The sequence below is a fragment of the Oryza sativa genome, chromosome 11 (assembly GCF_034140825.1).
Source record: "Oryza sativa Japonica Group chromosome 11, ASM3414082v1".
Taxonomy (NCBI): domain Eukaryota; kingdom Viridiplantae; phylum Streptophyta; class Magnoliopsida; order Poales; family Poaceae; genus Oryza; species Oryza sativa.
In genome coordinates, this window is record NC_089045.1 from 13,145,497 (window position 1) to 13,164,810 (window position 19,314).

The following is a 19,314-nucleotide window of genomic DNA, read 5'->3' on the forward strand; positions in this document are numbered from 1 at the left end:
GACAAAAGTTCGCCGCGCGAATCAAGAAGTAAGTTTTTGCCACGAACGCACCCAATACACTCCAATATGTCCAAAAATCATGTTTTGGTGCTTTTTGAACCTTTTCTTTCCGGTCAAAAACATCGCACCCGTGTGGGGCAATATTGGCATTAATTGACAAAAGTTCGCCGCGCGAATCAAGAAGTAAGTTTTTGCCACGAACGCACCCAATACACTCCAATATGTCCAAAAATCATGTTTTGGTGCTTTTTGAACCTTTTCTTTCCGGTCAAAAACATCGCACCCTTGTGGGGCAATATTGGCTTTAATGGACAAAAGTTCGCCGCGCGAATCAAGAAGTAAGTTTTTGCCACGAACGCACCCAATACACTCCAATATGTCCAAAAATCATGTTTTGGTGCTTTTTGAACATTTTCTTTCCGGTCAAAAGCATCGCACCCGTGTGAGCCAATATATGCCAATATTGGCATTAATTGACAAAAGTTCGCCGCGCGAATCAAGAAGTTAGTTTTTGCCACGAACGCACCCAATACACTCCAATATGTCCAAAAATCATGTTTTGGTGCTTTTTGAGCTTTTTCTTTCCGGTCAAAAGCATCGCACCCGTGTGGGGCAATATTGGCATTAATTGACAAAAGTTCGCCGCGCGAATCAAGAAGTAAGTTTTTGCCACGAACGCACCCAATACACTCCAATATGTCCAAAAATCATGTTTTGGTGCTTTTTGAACATTTTCTTTCCGGTCAAAAGCATCGCACCCGTGTGAGCCAATATATGCCAATATTGGCATTAATTGACAAAAGTTCGCCGCGCGAATCAAGAAGTAAGTTTTTGCCACGAACGCACCCAATACACTCCAATATGTCCAAAAATCATGTTTTGGTGCTTTTTGAACATTTTCTTTCCGGTCAAAAGCATCGCACCCGTGTGAGCCAATATATGCCAATATTGGCATTAATTGACAAAAGTTCGCCGCGCGAATCAAGAAGTAAGTTTTTGCCACGAACGCACCCAATACACTCCAATATGTCCAAAAATCATGTTTTGGTGCTTTTTGAACCTTTTCTTTCCGGTCAAAAACATCGCACCCTTGAGGGCAATATTGGCTTTAATGGACAAAAGTTCGCCGCGCGAATCAAGAAGTAAGTTTTTTCCACGAACGCACCCCATGCACTCCAATATGTCCAAAAATCATGTTTTGGTGCTTTTTGAGCTTTTTCATTCCGGTCAAAAACATCGCACCCGTGTGGGGCAATATTGGCATTAATTGACAAAAGTTCGCCGCGCGAATCAAGAAGTAAGTTTTTGCCACGAACGCACCCAATACACTCCAATATGTCCAAAAATCACGTTTTGGTGCTTTTTGAACCTTTTCTTTCCGGTCAAAAGCATCGGACCTGTGTGAGCCAATATATGCCAATATTGGCATTAATTGACAAAAGTTCGCCGCGCGAATCAAGAAGTAAGTTTTTGCCACGAACGCACCCAATACACTCCAATATGTCCAAAAATCATGTTTTGGTGCTTTTTGAACCTTTTCTTTCCGGTCAAAAACATCGCACCCGTGTGGGGCAATATTGGCATTAATTGACAAAAGTTCGCCGCGCGAATCAAGAAGTAAGTTTTTGCCACGAACGCACCCAATACACTCCAATATGTCCAAAAATCATGTTTTGGTGCTTTTTGAACCTTTTCTTTCCAGTCAAAAACATCGCACCCGTGAGGGGCAATATTGGCATTAATTGACAAAAGTTCGCCGCGCGAATCAAGAAGTAAGTTTTTGCCACGAACGCACCCAATACACTCCAATATGTCCAAAAATCATGTTTTGGTGCTTTTTGAGCTTTTTCATTCCGGTCAAAAACATCGCACCCGTGTGGGGCAATATTGGCATTAATTGACAAAAGTTCGCCGCGCGAATCAAGAAGTAAGTTTTTGCCACGCACGCACCCAATACACTCCAATATGTCCAAAAATCATGTTTTGGTGCTTTTTGAACATTTTCTTTCCGGTCAAAAACATCGCACCCGTGTGAGCCAATATATGCCAATATTGGCATTAATTGACAAAAGTTCGCCGCGCGAATCAAGAAGTAAGTTTTTGCCACGAACGCACCCAATACACTCCAATATGTCCAAAAATCATGTTTTGGTGCTTTTTGAACATTTTCTTTCCGGTCAAAAGCATCGCACCCGTGTGAGCCAATATATGCCAATATTGGCATTAATTGACAAAAGTTCGCCGCGCGAATCAAGAAGTAAGTTTTTGCCACGAACGCACCCAATACACTCCAATATGTCCAAAAATCATGTTTTGGTGCTTTTTGAACATTTTCTTTCCGGTCAAAAACATCGCACCCGTTTGGGGCAATATTGGCATTAATTGACAAAAGTTCGCCGCGCGAATCAAGAAGTAAGTTTTTGCCACGAACGCACCCAATACACTCCAATATGTCCAAAAATCATGTTTTGGTGCTTTTTGAACCTTTTCTTTCCGGTCAAAAACATCGCACCCTTGTGGGGCAATATTGGCTTTAATGGACAAAAGTTCGCCGCGCGAATCAAGAAGTAAGTTTTTGCCACGAACGCACCCAATACACTCCAATATGTCCAAAAATCATGTTTTGGTGCTTTTTGAACATTTTCTTTCCGGTCAAAAGCATCGCACCCGTGTGAGCCAATATATGCCAATATTGGCATTAATTGACAAAAGTTCGCCGCGCGAATCAAGAAGTTAGTTTTTGCCACGAACGCACCCAGTACACTCCAATATGTCCAAAAATCATGTTTTGGTGCTTTTTGAGCTTTTTCTTTCCGGTCAAAAGCATCGCACCCGTGTGGGGCAATATTGGCATTAATTGACAAAAGTTCGCCGCGCGAATCAAGAAGTAAGTTTTTGCCACGAACGCACCCAATACACTCCAATATGTCCAAAAATCATGTTTTGGTGCTTTTTGAACATTTTCTTTCCGGTCAAAAGCATCGCACCCGTGTGAGCCAATATATGCCAATATTGGCATTAATTGACAAAAGTTCGCCGCGCGAATCAAGAAGTAAGTTTTTGCCACGAACGCACCCAATACACTCCAATATGTCCAAAAATCATGTTTTGGTGCTTTTTGAACATTTTCTTTCCGGTCAAAAGCATCGCACCCGTGTGAGCCAATATATGCCAATATTGGCATTAATTGACAAAAGTTCGCCGCGCGAATCAAGAAGTAAGTTTTTGCCACGAACGCACCCAATACACTCCAATATGTCCAAAAATCATGTTTTGGTGCTTTTTGAACCTTTTCTTTCCGGTCAAAAACATCGCACCCTTGTGGGGCAATATTGGCTTTAATGGACAAAAGTTCGCCGCGCGAATCAAGAAGTAAGTTTTTTCCACGAACGCACCCCATGCACTCCAATATGTCCAAAAATCATGTTTTGGTGCTTTTTGAGCTTTTTCATTCCGGTCAAAAACATCGCACCCGTGTGGGGCAATATTGGCATTAATTGACAAAAGTTCGCCGCGCGAATCAAGAAGTAAGTTTTTGCCACGAACGCACCCAATACACTCCAATATGTCCAAAAATCATGTTTTGGTGCTTTTTGAACCTTTTCTTTCCGGTCAAAAACATCGCACCCGTGTGGGGCAATATTGGCATTAATTGACAAAAGTTCGCCGCGCGAATCAAGAAGTAAGTTTTTGCCACGAACGCACCCAATACACTCCAATATGTCCAAAAATCATGTTTTGGTGCTTTTTGAACCTTTTCTTTCCGGTCAAAAACATCGCACCCGTGAGGGGCAATATTGGCATTAATTGACAAAAGTTCGCCGCGCGAATAAAGAAGTAAGTTTTTGCCACGAACGCACCCAATACACTCCAATATGTCCAAAAATCATGTTTTGGTGCTTTTTGAGCTTTTTCATTCCGGTCAAAAACATCGCACCCGTGTGGGGCAATATTGGCATTAATTGACAAAAGTTCGCCGCGCGAATCAAGAAGTAAGTTTTTTCCACGAACGCACCCCATGCACTCCAATATGTCCAAAAATCATGTTTTGGTGCTTTTTGAGCTTTTTCATTCCGGTCAAAAACATCGCACCCGTGTGGGGCAATATTGGCATTAATTGACAAAAGTTCGCCGCGCGAATCAAGAAGTAAGTTTTTGCCACGAACGCACCCAATACACTCCAATATGTCCAAAAATCACGTTTTGGTGCTTTTTGAACCTTTTCTTTCCGGTCAAAAGCATCGGACCTGTGTGAGCCAATATATGCCAATATTGGCATTAATTGACAAAAGTTCGCCGCGCGAATCAAGAAGTAAGTTTTTGCCACGAACGCACCCAATACACTCCAATATGTCCAAAAATCATGTTTTGGTGCTTTTTGAACCTTTTCTTTCCGGTCAAAAACATCGCACCCGTGAGGGGCAATATTGGCATTAATTGACAAAAGTTCGCCGCGCGAATCAAGAAGTAAGTTTTTGCCACGAACGCACCCAATACACTCCAATATGTCCAAAAATCATGTTTTGGTGCTTTTTGAGCTTTTTCATTCCGGTCAAAAACATCGCACCCGTGTGGGGCAATATTGGCATTAATTGACAAAAGTTCGCCGCGCGAATCAAGAAGTAAGTTTTTGCCACGAACGCACCCAATACACTCCAATATGTCCAAAAATCATGTTTTGGTGCTTTTTGAGCTTTTTCATTCCGGTCAAAAACATCGCACCCGTGAGGGGCAATATTGGCATTAATTGACAAAAGTTCGCCGCGCGAATCAAGAAGTAAGTTTTTGCCACGAACGCACCCAATACACTCCAATATGTCCAAAAATCATGTTTTGGTGCTTTTTGAACATTTTCTTTCCGGTCAAAAACATCGCACCCGTTTGGGGCAATATTGGCATTAATTGACAAAAGTTCGCCGCGCGAATCAAGAAGTAAGTTTTTGCCACGAACGCACCCAATACACTCCAATATGTCCAAAAATCATGTTTTGGTGCTTTTTGAACCTTTTCTTTCCGGTCAAAAACATCGCACCCTTGTGGGGCAATATTGGCTTTAATGGACAAAAGTTCGCCGCGCGAATCAAGAAGTAAGTTTTTGCCACGAACGCACCCAATACACTCCAATATGTCCAAAAATCATGTTTTGGTGCTTTTTGAGCTTTTTCATTCCGGTCAAAAACATCGCACCCGTGTGGGGCAATATTGGCATTAATTGACAAAAGTTCGCCGCGCGAATCAAGAAGTAAGTTTTTGCCACGAACGCACCCAATACACTCCAATATGTCCAAAAATCATGTTTTGGTGCTTTTTGAACATTTTCTTTCCGGTCAAAAGCATCGCACCCGTGTGAGCCAATATATGCCAATATTGGCATTAATTGACAAAAGTTCGCCGCGCGAATCAAGAAGTTAGTTTTTGCCACGAACGCACCCAGTACACTCCAATATGTCCAAAAATCATGTTTTGGTGCTTTTTGAGCTTTTTCTTTCCGGTCAAAAGCATCGCACCCGTGTGGGGCAATATTGGCATTAATTGACAAAAGTTCGCCGCGCGAATCAAGAAGTAAGTTTTTGCCACGAACGCACCCAATACACTCCAATATGTCCAAAAATCATGTTTTGGTGCTTTTTGAACATTTTCTTTCCGGTCAAAAGCATCGCACCCGTGTGAGCCAATATATGCCAATATTGGCATTAATTGACAAAAGTTCGCCGCGCGAATCAAGAAGTAAGTTTTTGCCACGAACGCACCCAATACACTCCAATATGTCCAAAAATCATGTTTTGGTGCTTTTTAAACATTTTCTTTCCGGTCAAAAGCATCGCACCCGTGTGAGCCAATATATGCCAATATTGGCATTAATTGACAAAAGTTCGCCGCGCGAATCAAGAAGTAAGTTTTTGCCACGAACGCACCCAATACACTCCAATATGTCCAAAAATCATGTTTTGGTGCTTTTTGAACCTTTTCTTTCCGGTCAAAAACATCGCACCCTTGTGGGGCAATATTGGCTTTAATGGACAAAAGTTCGCCGCGCGAATCAAGAAGTAAGTTTTTTCCACGAACGCACCCCATGCACTCCAATATGTCCAAAAATCATGTTTTGGTGCTTTTTGAGCTTTTTCATTCCGGTCAAAAACATCGCACCCGTGTGGGGCAATATTGGCATTAATTGACAAAAGTTCGCCGCGCGAATCAAGAAGTAAGTTTTTGCCACGAACGCACCCAATACACTCCAATATGTCCAAAAATCATGTTTTGGTGCTTTTTGAACCTTTTCTTTCCGGTCAAAAACATCGCACCCGTGTGGGGCAATATTGGCATTAATTGACAAAAGTTCGCCGCGCGAATCAAGAAGTAAGTTTTTGCCACGAACGCACCCAATACACTCCAATATGTCCAAAAATCATGTTTTGGTGCTTTTTGAACCTTTTCTTTCCGGTCAAAAACATCGCACCCGTGAGGGGCAATATTGGCATTAATTGACAAAAGTTCGCCGCGCGAATAAAGAAGTAAGTTTTTGCCACGAACGCACCCAATACACTCCAATATGTCCAAAAATCATGTTTTGGTGCTTTTTGAGCTTTTTCATTCCGGTCAAAAACATCGCACCCGTGTGGGGCAATATTGGCATTAATTGACAAAAGTTCGCCGCGCGAATCAAGAAGTAAGTTTTTTCCACGAACGCACCCCATGCACTCCAATATGTCCAAAAATCATGTTTTGGTGCTTTTTGAGCTTTTTCATTCCGGTCAAAAACATCGCACCCGTGTGGGGCAATATTGGCATTAATTGACAAAAGTTCGCCGCGCGAATCAAGAAGTAAGTTTTTGCCACGAACGCACCCAATACACTCCAATATGTCCAAAAATCACGTTTTGGTGCTTTTTGAACCTTTTCTTTCCGGTCAAAAGCATCGGACCTGTGTGAGCCAATATATGCCAATATTGGCATTAATTGACAAAAGTTCGCCGCGCGAATCAAGAAGTAAGTTTTTGCCACGAACGCACCCAATACACTCCAATATGTCCAAAAATCATGTTTTGGTGCTTTTTGAACCTTTTCTTTCCGGTCAAAAACATCGCACCCGTGTGGGGCAATATTGGCATTAATTGACAAAAGTTCGCCGCGCGAATCAAGAAGTATGTTTTTGCCACGAACGCACCCAATACACTCCAATATGTCCAAAAATCATGTTTTGGTGCTTTTTGAACCTTTTCTTTCCAGTCAAAAACATCGCACCCGTGAGGGGCAATATTGGCATTAATTGACAAAAGTTCGCCGCGCGAATCAAGAAGTAAGTTTTTGCCACGAACGCACCCAATACACTCCAATATGTCCAAAAATCATGTTTTGGTGCTTTTTGAACCTTTTCTTTCCAGTCAAAAACATCGCACCCGTGAGGGGCAATATTGGCATTAATTGACAAAAGTTCGCCGCGCGAATCAAGAAGTAAGTTTTTGCCACGAACGCACCCAATACACTCCAATATGTCCAAAAATCATGTTTTGGTGCTTTTTGAGCTTTTTCATTCCGGTCAAAAACATCGCACCCGTGTGGGGCAATATTGGCATTAATTGACAAAAGTTCGCCGCGCGAATCAAGAAGTAAGTTTTTGCCACGAACGCACCCAATACACTCCAATATGTCCAAAAATCATGTTTTGGTGCTTTTTGAACATTTTCTTTCCGGTCAAAAGCATCGCACCCGTGTGAGCCAATATATGCCAATATTGGCATTAATTGACAAAAGTTCGCCGCGCGAATCAAGAAGTAAGTTTTTGCCACGAACGCACCCAATACACTCCAATATGTCCAAAAATCATGTTTTGGTGCTTTTTGAACCTTTTCTTTCCGGTCAAAAACATCGCACCCTTGTGGGGCAATATTGGCTTTAATGGACAAAAGTTCGCCGCGCGAATCAAGAAGTAAGTTTTTTCCACGAACGCACCCCATGCACTCCAATATGTCCAAAAATCATGTTTTGGTGCTTTTTGAGCTTTTTCATTCCGGTCAAAAACATCGCACCCGTGTGGGGCAATATTGGCATTAATTGACAAAAGTTCGCCGCGCGAATCAAGAAGTAAGTTTTTGCCACGAACGCACCCAATACACTCCAATATGTCCAAAAATCATGTTTTGGTGCTTTTTGAACCTTTTCTTTCCGGTCAAAAACATCGCACCCGTGTGGGGCAATATTGGCATTAATTGACAAAAGTTCGCCGCGCGAATCAAGAAGTAAGTTTTTGACACGAACGCACCCAATACACTCCAATATGTCCAAAAATCATGTTTTGGTGCTTTTTGAACCTTTTCTTTCCGGTCAAAAACATCGCACCCGTGAGGGGCAATATTGGCATTAATTGACAAAAGTTCGCCGCGCGAATCAAGAAGTAAGTTTTTGCCACGAACGCACCCAATACACTCCAATATGTCCAAAAATCATGTTTTGGTGCTTTTTGAGCTTTTTCATTCCGGTCAAAAACATCGCACCCGTGTGGGGCAATATTGGCATTAATTGACAAAAGTTCGCCGCGCGAATCAAGAAGTAAGTTTTTGCCACGAACGCACCCAATACACTCCAATATGTCCAAAAATCATGTTTTGGTGCTTTTTGAACCTTTTCTTTCCGGTCAAAAACATCGCACCCGTGAGGGGCAATATTGGCATTAATTGACAAAAGTTCGCCGCGCGAATCAAGAAGTAAGTTTTTGCCACGAACGCACCCAATACACTCCAATATGTCCAAAAATCATGTTTTGGTGCTTTTTGAGCTTTTTCATTCCGGTCAAAAACATCGCACCCGTGTGGGGCAATATTGGCATTAATTGACAAAAGTTCGCCGCGCGAATCAAGAAGTAAGTTTTTGCCACGAACGCACCCAATACACTCCAATATGTCCAAAAATCATGTTTTGGTGCTTTTTGAACCTTTTCTTTCCGGTCAAAAACATCGCACCCGTGTGGGGCAATATTGGCATTAATTGACAAAAGTTCGCCGCGCGAATCAAGAAGTAAGTTTTTGCCACGAACGCACCCAATACACTCCAATATGTCCAAAAATCATGTTTTGGTGCTTTTTGAACCTTTTCTTTCCGGTCAAAAACATCGCACCCTTGTGGGGCAATATTGGCTTTAATGGACAAAAGTTCGCCGCGCGAATCAAGAAGTAAGTTTTTGCCACGAACGCACCCAATACACTCCAATATGTCCAAAAATCATGTTTTGGTGCTTTTTGAACATTTTCTTTCCGGTCAAAAGCATCGCACCCGTGTGAGCCAATATATGCCAATATTGGCATTAATTGACAAAAGTTCGCCGCGCGAATCAAGAAGTTAGTTTTTGCCACGAACGCACCCAATACACTCCAATATGTCCAAAAATCATGTTTTGGTGCTTTTTGAGCTTTTTCTTTCCGGTCAAAAGCATCGCACCCGTGTGGGGCAATATTGGCATTAATTGACAAAAGTTCGCCGCGCGAATCAAGAAGTAAGTTTTTGCCACGAACGCACCCAATACACTCCAATATGTCCAAAAATCATGTTTTGGTGCTTTTTGAACATTTTCTTTCCGGTCAAAAGCATCGCACCCGTGTGAGCCAATATATGCCAATATTGGCATTAATTGACAAAAGTTCGCCGCGCGAATCAAGAAGTAAGTTTTTGCCACGAACGCACCCAATACACTCCAATATGTCCAAAAATCATGTTTTGGTGCTTTTTGAACATTTTCTTTCCGGTCAAAAGCATCGCACCCGTGTGAGCCAATATATGCCAATATTGGCATTAATTGACAAAAGTTCGCCGCGCGAATCAAGAAGTAAGTTTTTGCCACGAACGCACCCAATACACTCCAATATGTCCAAAAATCATGTTTTGGTGCTTTTTGAACCTTTTCTTTCCGGTCAAAAACATCGCACCCTTGAGGGCAATATTGGCTTTAATGGACAAAAGTTCGCCGCGCGAATCAAGAAGTAAGTTTTTTCCACGAACGCACCCCATGCACTCCAATATGTCCAAAAATCATGTTTTGGTGCTTTTTGAGCTTTTTCATTCCGGTCAAAAACATCGCACCCGTGTGGGGCAATATTGGCATTAATTGACAAAAGTTCGCCGCGCGAATCAAGAAGTAAGTTTTTGCCACGAACGCACCCAATACACTCCAATATGTCCAAAAATCACGTTTTGGTGCTTTTTGAACCTTTTCTTTCCGGTCAAAAGCATCGGACCTGTGTGAGCCAATATATGCCAATATTGGCATTAATTGACAAAAGTTCGCCGCGCGAATCAAGAAGTAAGTTTTTGCCACGAACGCACCCAATACACTCCAATATGTCCAAAAATCATGTTTTGGTGCTTTTTGAACCTTTTCTTTCCGGTCAAAAACATCGCACCCGTGTGGGGCAATATTGGCATTAATTGACAAAAGTTCGCCGCGCGAATCAAGAAGTAAGTTTTTGCCACGAACGCACCCAATACACTCCAATATGTCCAAAAATCATGTTTTGGTGCTTTTTGAACCTTTTCTTTCCGGTCAAAAACATCGCACCCGTGAGGGGCAATATTGGCATTAATTGACAAAAGTTCGCCGCGCGAATCAAGAAGTAAGTTTTTGCCACGAACGCACCCAATACACTCCAATATGTCCAAAAATCATGTTTTGGTGCTTTTTGAGCTTTTTCATTCCGGTCAAAAACATCGCACCCGTGTGGGGCAATATTGGCATTAATTGACAAAAGTTCGCCGCGCGAATCAAGAAGTAAGTTTTTGCCACGAACGCACCCAATACACTCCAATATGTCCAAAAATCATGTTTTGGTGCTTTTTGAACCTTTTCTTTCCGGTCAAAAACATCGCACCCGTGTGGGGCAATATTGGCATTAATTGACAAAAGTTCGCCGCGCGAATCAAGAAGTAAGTTTTTGCCACGAACGCACCCAATACACTCCAATATGTCCAAAAATCATGTTTTGGTGCTTTTTGAACCTTTTCTTTCCGGTCAAAAACATCGCACCCTTGTGGGGCAATATTGGCTTTAATGGACAAAAGTTCGCCGCGCGAATCAAGAAGTAAGTTTTTGCCACGAACGCACCCAATACACTCCAATATGTCCAAAAATCATGTTTTGGTGCTTTTTGAACATTTTCTTTCCGGTCAAAAGCATCGCACCCGTGTGAGCCAATATATGCCAATATTGGCATTAATTGACAAAAGTTCGCCGCGCGAATCAAGAAGTTAGTTTTTGCCACGAACGCACCCAATACACTCCAATATGTCCAAAAATCATGTTTTGGTGCTTTTTGAGCTTTTTCTTTCCGGTCAAAAGCATCGCACCCGTGTGGGGCAATATTGGCATTAATTGACAAAAGTTCGCCGCGCGAATCAAGAAGTAAGTTTTTGCCACGAACGCACCCAATACACTCCAATATGTCCAAAAATCATGTTTTGGTGCTTTTTGAACATTTTCTTTCCGGTCAAAAGCATCGCACCCGTGTGAGCCAATATATGCCAATATTGGCATTAATTGACAAAAGTTCGCCGCGCGAATCAAGAAGTAAGTTTTTGCCACGAACGCACCCAATACACTCCAATATGTCCAAAAATCATGTTTTGGTGCTTTTTGAACATTTTCTTTCCGGTCAAAAGCATCGCACCCGTGTGAGCCAATATATGCCAATATTGGCATTAATTGACAAAAGTTCGCCGCGCGAATCAAGAAGTAAGTTTTTGCCACGAACGCACCCAATACACTCCAATATGTCCAAAAATCATGTTTTGGTGCTTTTTGAACCTTTTCTTTCCGGTCAAAAACATCGCACCCTTGAGGGCAATATTGGCTTTAATGGACAAAAGTTCGCCGCGCGAATCAAGAAGTAAGTTTTTTCCACGAACGCACCCCATGCACTCCAATATGTCCAAAAATCATGTTTTGGTGCTTTTTGAGCTTTTTCATTCCGGTCAAAAACATCGCACCCGTGTGGGGCAATATTGGCATTAATTGACAAAAGTTCGCCGCGCGAATCAAGAAGTAAGTTTTTGCCACGAACGCACCCAATACACTCCAATATGTCCAAAAATCACGTTTTGGTGCTTTTTGAACCTTTTCTTTCCGGTCAAAAGCATCGGACCTGTGTGAGCCAATATATGCCAATATTGGCATTAATTGACAAAAGTTCGCCGCGCGAATCAAGAAGTAAGTTTTTGCCACGAACGCACCCAATACACTCCAATATGTCCAAAAATCATGTTTTGGTGCTTTTTGAACCTTTTCTTTCCGGTCAAAAACATCGCACCCGTGTGGGGCAATATTGGCATTAATTGACAAAAGTTCGCCGCGCGAATCAAGAAGTAAGTTTTTGCCACGAACGCACCCAATACACTCCAATATGTCCAAAAATCATGTTTTGGTGCTTTTTGAACCTTTTCTTTCCAGTCAAAAACATCGCACCCGTGAGGGGCAATATTGGCATTAATTGACAAAAGTTCGCCGCGCGAATCAAGAAGTAAGTTTTTGCCACGAACGCACCCAATACACTCCAATATGTCCAAAAATCATGTTTTGGTGCTTTTTGAGCTTTTTCATTCCGGTCAAAAACATCGCACCCGTGTGGGGCAATATTGGCATTAATTGACAAAAGTTCGCCGCGCGAATCAAGAAGTAAGTTTTTGCCACGCACGCACCCAATACACTCCAATATGTCCAAAAATCATGTTTTGGTGCTTTTTGAACATTTTCTTTCCGGTCAAAAACATCGCACCCGTGTGAGCCAATATATGCCAATATTGGCATTAATTGACAAAAGTTCGCCGCGCGAATCAAGAAGTAAGTTTTTGCCACGAACGCACCCAATACACTCCAATATGTCCAAAAATCATGTTTTGGTGCTTTTTGAACATTTTCTTTCCGGTCAAAAGCATCGCACCCGTGTGAGCCAATATATGCCAATATTGGCATTAATTGACAAAAGTTCGCCGCGCGAATCAAGAAGTAAGTTTTTGCCACGAACGCACCCAATACACTCCAATATGTCCAAAAATCATGTTTTGGTGCTTTTTGAACATTTTCTTTCCGGTCAAAAACATCGCACCCGTTTGGGGCAATATTGGCATTAATTGACAAAAGTTCGCCGCGCGAATCAAGAAGTAAGTTTTTGCCACGAACGCACCCAATACACTCCAATATGTCCAAAAATCATGTTTTGGTGCTTTTTGAACCTTTTCTTTCCGGTCAAAAACATCGCACCCTTGTGGGGCAATATTGGCTTTAATGGACAAAAGTTCGCCGCGCGAATCAAGAAGTAAGTTTTTGCCACGAACGCACCCAATACACTCCAATATGTCCAAAAATCATGTTTTGGTGCTTTTTGAACATTTTCTTTCCGGTCAAAAGCATCGCACCCGTGTGAGCCAATATATGCCAATATTGGCATTAATTGACAAAAGTTCGCCGCGCGAATCAAGAAGTTAGTTTTTGCCACGAACGCACCCAGTACACTCCAATATGTCCAAAAATCATGTTTTGGTGCTTTTTGAGCTTTTTCTTTCCGGTCAAAAGCATCGCACCCGTGTGGGGCAATATTGGCATTAATTGACAAAAGTTCGCCGCGCGAATCAAGAAGTAAGTTTTTGCCACGAACGCACCCAATACACTCCAATATGTCCAAAAATCATGTTTTGGTGCTTTTTGAACATTTTCTTTCCGGTCAAAAGCATCGCACCCGTGTGAGCCAATATATGCCAATATTGGCATTAATTGACAAAAGTTCGCCGCGCGAATCAAGAAGTAAGTTTTTGCCACGAACGCACCCAATACACTCCAATATGTCCAAAAATCATGTTTTGGTGCTTTTTGAACATTTTCTTTCCGGTCAAAAGCATCGCACCCGTGTGAGCCAATATATGCCAATATTGGCATTAATTGACAAAAGTTCGCCGCGCGAATCAAGAAGTAAGTTTTTGCCACGAACGCACCCAATACACTCCAATATGTCCAAAAATCATGTTTTGGTGCTTTTTGAACCTTTTCTTTCCGGTCAAAAACATCGCACCCTTGTGGGGCAATATTGGCTTTAATGGACAAAAGTTCGCCGCGCGAATCAAGAAGTAAGTTTTTTCCACGAACGCACCCCATGCACTCCAATATGTCCAAAAATCATGTTTTGGTGCTTTTTGAGCTTTTTCATTCCGGTCAAAAACATCGCACCCGTGTGGGGCAATATTGGCATTAATTGACAAAAGTTCGCCGCGCGAATCAAGAAGTAAGTTTTTGCCACGAACGCACCCAATACACTCCAATATGTCCAAAAATCATGTTTTGGTGCTTTTTGAACCTTTTCTTTCCGGTCAAAAACATCGCACCCGTGTGGGGCAATATTGGCATTAATTGACAAAAGTTCGCCGCGCGAATCAAGAAGTAAGTTTTTGCCACGAACGCACCCAATACACTCCAATATGTCCAAAAATCATGTTTTGGTGCTTTTTGAACCTTTTCTTTCCGGTCAAAAACATCGCACCCGTGAGGGGCAATATTGGCATTAATTGACAAAAGTTCGCCGCGCGAATAAAGAAGTAAGTTTTTGCCACGAACGCACCCAATACACTCCAATATGTCCAAAAATCATGTTTTGGTGCTTTTTGAGCTTTTTCATTCCGGTCAAAAACATCGCACCCGTGTGGGGCAATATTGGCATTAATTGACAAAAGTTCGCCGCGCGAATCAAGAAGTAAGTTTTTTCCACGAACGCACCCCATGCACTCCAATATGTCCAAAAATCATGTTTTGGTGCTTTTTGAGCTTTTTCATTCCGGTCAAAAACATCGCACCCGTGTGGGGCAATATTGGCATTAATTGACAAAAGTTCGCCGCGCGAATCAAGAAGTAAGTTTTTGCCACGAACGCACCCAATACACTCCAATATGTCCAAAAATCACGTTTTGGTGCTTTTTGAACCTTTTCTTTCCGGTCAAAAGCATCGGACCTGTGTGAGCCAATATATGCCAATATTGGCATTAATTGACAAAAGTTCGCCGCGCGAATCAAGAAGTAAGTTTTTGCCACGAACGCACCCAATACACTCCAATATGTCCAAAAATCATGTTTTGGTGCTTTTTGAACCTTTTCTTTCCGGTCAAAAACATCGCACCCGTGAGGGGCAATATTGGCATTAATTGACAAAAGTTCGCCGCGCGAATCAAGAAGTAAGTTTTTGCCACGAACGCACCCAATACACTCCAATATGTCCAAAAATCATGTTTTGGTGCTTTTTGAGCTTTTTCATTCCGGTCAAAAACATCGCACCCGTGTGGGGCAATATTGGCATTAATTGACAAAAGTTCGCCGCGCGAATCAAGAAGTAAGTTTTTGCCACGAACGCACCCAATACACTCCAATATGTCCAAAAATCATGTTTTGGTGCTTTTTGAGCTTTTTCATTCCGGTCAAAAACATCGCACCCGTGAGGGGCAATATTGGCATTAATTGACAAAAGTTCGCCGCGCGAATCAAGAAGTAAGTTTTTGCCACGAACGCACCCAATACACTCCAATATGTCCAAAAATCATGTTTTGGTGCTTTTTGAACATTTTCTTTCCGGTCAAAAACATCGCACCCGTTTGGGGCAATATTGGCATTAATTGACAAAAGTTCGCCGCGCGAATCAAGAAGTAAGTTTTTGCCACGAACGCACCCAATACACTCCAATATGTCCAAAAATCATGTTTTGGTGCTTTTTGAACCTTTTCTTTCCGGTCAAAAACATCGCACCCTTGTGGGGCAATATTGGCTTTAATGGACAAAAGTTCGCCGCGCGAATCAAGAAGTAAGTTTTTGCCACGAACGCACCCAATACACTCCAATATGTCCAAAAATCATGTTTTGGTGCTTTTTGAGCTTTTTCATTCCGGTCAAAAACATCGCACCCGTGTGGGGCAATATTGGCATTAATTGACAAAAGTTCGCCGCGCGAATCAAGAAGTAAGTTTTTGCCACGAACGCACCCAATACACTCCAATATGTCCAAAAATCATGTTTTGGTGCTTTTTGAACATTTTCTTTCCGGTCAAAAGCATCGCACCCGTGTGAGCCAATATATGCCAATATTGGCATTAATTGACAAAAGTTCGCCGCGCGAATCAAGAAGTTAGTTTTTGCCACGAACGCACCCAGTACACTCCAATATGTCCAAAAATCATGTTTTGGTGCTTTTTGAGCTTTTTCTTTCCGGTCAAAAGCATCGCACCCGTGTGGGGCAATATTGGCATTAATTGACAAAAGTTCGCCGCGCGAATCAAGAAGTAAGTTTTTGCCACGAACGCACCCAATACACTCCAATATGTCCAAAAATCATGTTTTGGTGCTTTTTGAACATTTTCTTTCCGGTCAAAAGCATCGCACCCGTGTGAGCCAATATATGCCAATATTGGCATTAATTGACAAAAGTTCGCCGCGCGAATCAAGAAGTAAGTTTTTGCCACGAACGCACCCAATACACTCCAATATGTCCAAAAATCATGTTTTGGTGCTTTTTAAACATTTTCTTTCCGGTCAAAAGCATCGCACCCGTGTGAGCCAATATATGCCAATATTGGCATTAATTGACAAAAGTTCGCCGCGCGAATCAAGAAGTAAGTTTTTGCCACGAACGCACCCAATACACTCCAATATGTCCAAAAATCATGTTTTGGTGCTTTTTGAACCTTTTCTTTCCGGTCAAAAACATCGCACCCTTGTGGGGCAATATTGGCTTTAATGGACAAAAGTTCGCCGCGCGAATCAAGAAGTAAGTTTTTTCCACGAACGCACCCCATGCACTCCAATATGTCCAAAAATCATGTTTTGGTGCTTTTTGAGCTTTTTCATTCCGGTCAAAAACATCGCACCCGTGTGGGGCAATATTGGCATTAATTGACAAAAGTTCGCCGCGCGAATCAAGAAGTAAGTTTTTGCCACGAACGCACCCAATACACTCCAATATGTCCAAAAATCATGTTTTGGTGCTTTTTGAACCTTTTCTTTCCGGTCAAAAACATCGCACCCGTGTGGGGCAATATTGGCATTAATTGACAAAAGTTCGCCGCGCGAATCAAGAAGTAAGTTTTTGCCACGAACGCACCCAATACACTCCAATATGTCCAAAAATCATGTTTTGGTGCTTTTTGAACCTTTTCTTTCCGGTCAAAAACATCGCACCCGTGAGGGGCAATATTGGCATTAATTGACAAAAGTTCGCCGCGCGAATAAAGAAGTAAGTTTTTGCCACGAACGCACCCAATACACTCCAATATGTCCAAAAATCATGTTTTGGTGCTTTTTGAGCTTTTTCATTCCGGTCAAAAACATCGCACCCGTGTGGGGCAATATTGGCATTAATTGACAAAAGTTCGCCGCGCGAATCAAGAAGTAAGTTTTTTCCACGAACGCACCCCATGCACTCCAATATGTCCAAAAATCATGTTTTGGTGCTTTTTGAGCTTTTTCATTCCGGTCAAAAACATCGCACCCGTGTGGGGCAATATTGGCATTAATTGACAAAAGTTCGCCGCGCGAATCAAGAAGTAAGTTTTTGCCACGAACGCACCCAATACACTCCAATATGTCCAAAAATCACGTTTTGGTGCTTTTTGAACCTTTTCTTTCCGGTCAAAAGCATCGGACCTGTGTGAGCCAATATATGCCAATATTGGCATTAATTGACAAAAGTTCGCCGCGCGAATCAAGAAGTAAGTTTTTGCCACGAACGCACCCAATACACTCCAATATGTCCAAAAATCATGTTTTGGTGCTTTTTGAACCTTTTCTTTCCGGTCAAAAACATCGCACCCGTGTGGGGCAATATTGGCATTAATTGACAAAAGTTCGCCGCGCGAATCAAGAAGTATGTTTTTGCCACGAACGCACCCAATACACTCCAATATGTCCAAAAATCATGTTTTGGTGCTTTTTGAACCTTTTCTTTCCAGTCAAAAACATCGCACCCGTGAGGGGCAATATTGGCATTAATTGACAAAAGTTCGCCGCGCGAATCAAGAAGTAAGTTTTTGCCACGAACGCACCCAATACACTCCAATATGTCCAAAAATCATGTTTTGGTGCTTTTTGAACCTTTTCTTTCCAGTCAAAAACATCGCACCCGTGAGGGGCAATATTGGCATTAATTGACAAAAGTTCGCCGCGCGAATCAAGAAGTAAGTTTTTGCCACGAACGCACCCAATACACTCCAATATGTCCAAAAATCATGTTTTGGTGCTTTTTGAGCTTTTTCATTCCGGTCAAAAACATCGCACCCGTGTGGGGCAATATTGGCATTAATTGACAAAAGTTCGCCGCGCGAATCAAGAAGTAAGTTTTTGCCACGAACGCACCCAATACACTCCAATATGTCCAAAAATCATGTTTTGGTGCTTTTTGAACATTTTCTTTCCGGTCAAAAGCATCGCACCCGTGTGAGCCAATATATGCCAATATTGGCATTAATTGACAAAAGTTCGCCGCGCGAATCAAGAAGTAAGTTTTTGCCACGAACGCACCCAATACACTCCAATATGTCCAAAAATCATGTTTTGGTGCTTTTTGAACCTTTTCTTTCCGGTCAAAAACATCGCACCCTTGTGGGGCAATATTGGCTTTAATGGACAAAAGTTCGCCGCGCGAATCAAGAAGTAAGTTTTTTCCACGAACGCACCCCATGCACTCCAATATGTCCAAAAATCATGTTTTGGTGCTTTTTGAGCTTTTTCATTCCGGTCAAAAACATCGCACCCGTGTGGGGCAATATTGGCATTAATTGACAAAAGTTCGCCGCGCGAATCAAGAAGTAAGTTTTTGCCACGAACGCACCCAATACACTCCAATATGTCCAAAAATCATGTTTTGGTGCTTTTTGAACCTTTTCTTTCCGGTCAAAAACATCGCACCCGTGTGGGGCAATATTGGCATTAATTGACAAAAGTTCGCCGCGCGAATCAAGAAGTAAGTTTTTGACACGAACGCACCCAATACACTCCAATATGTCCAAAAATCATGTTTTGGTGCTTTTTGAACCTTTTCTTTCCGGTCAAAAACATCGCACCCGTGAGGGGCAATATTGGCATTAATTGACAAAAGTTCGCCGCGCGAATCAAGAAGTAAGTTTTTGCCACGAACGCACCCAATACACTCCAATATGTCCAAAAATCATGTTTTGGTGCTTTTTGAGCTTTTTCATTCCGGTCAAAAACATCGCACCCGTGTGGGGCAATATTGGCATTAATTGACAAAAGTTCGCCGCGCGAATCAAGAAGTAAGTTTTTGCCACGAACGCACCCAATACACTCCAATA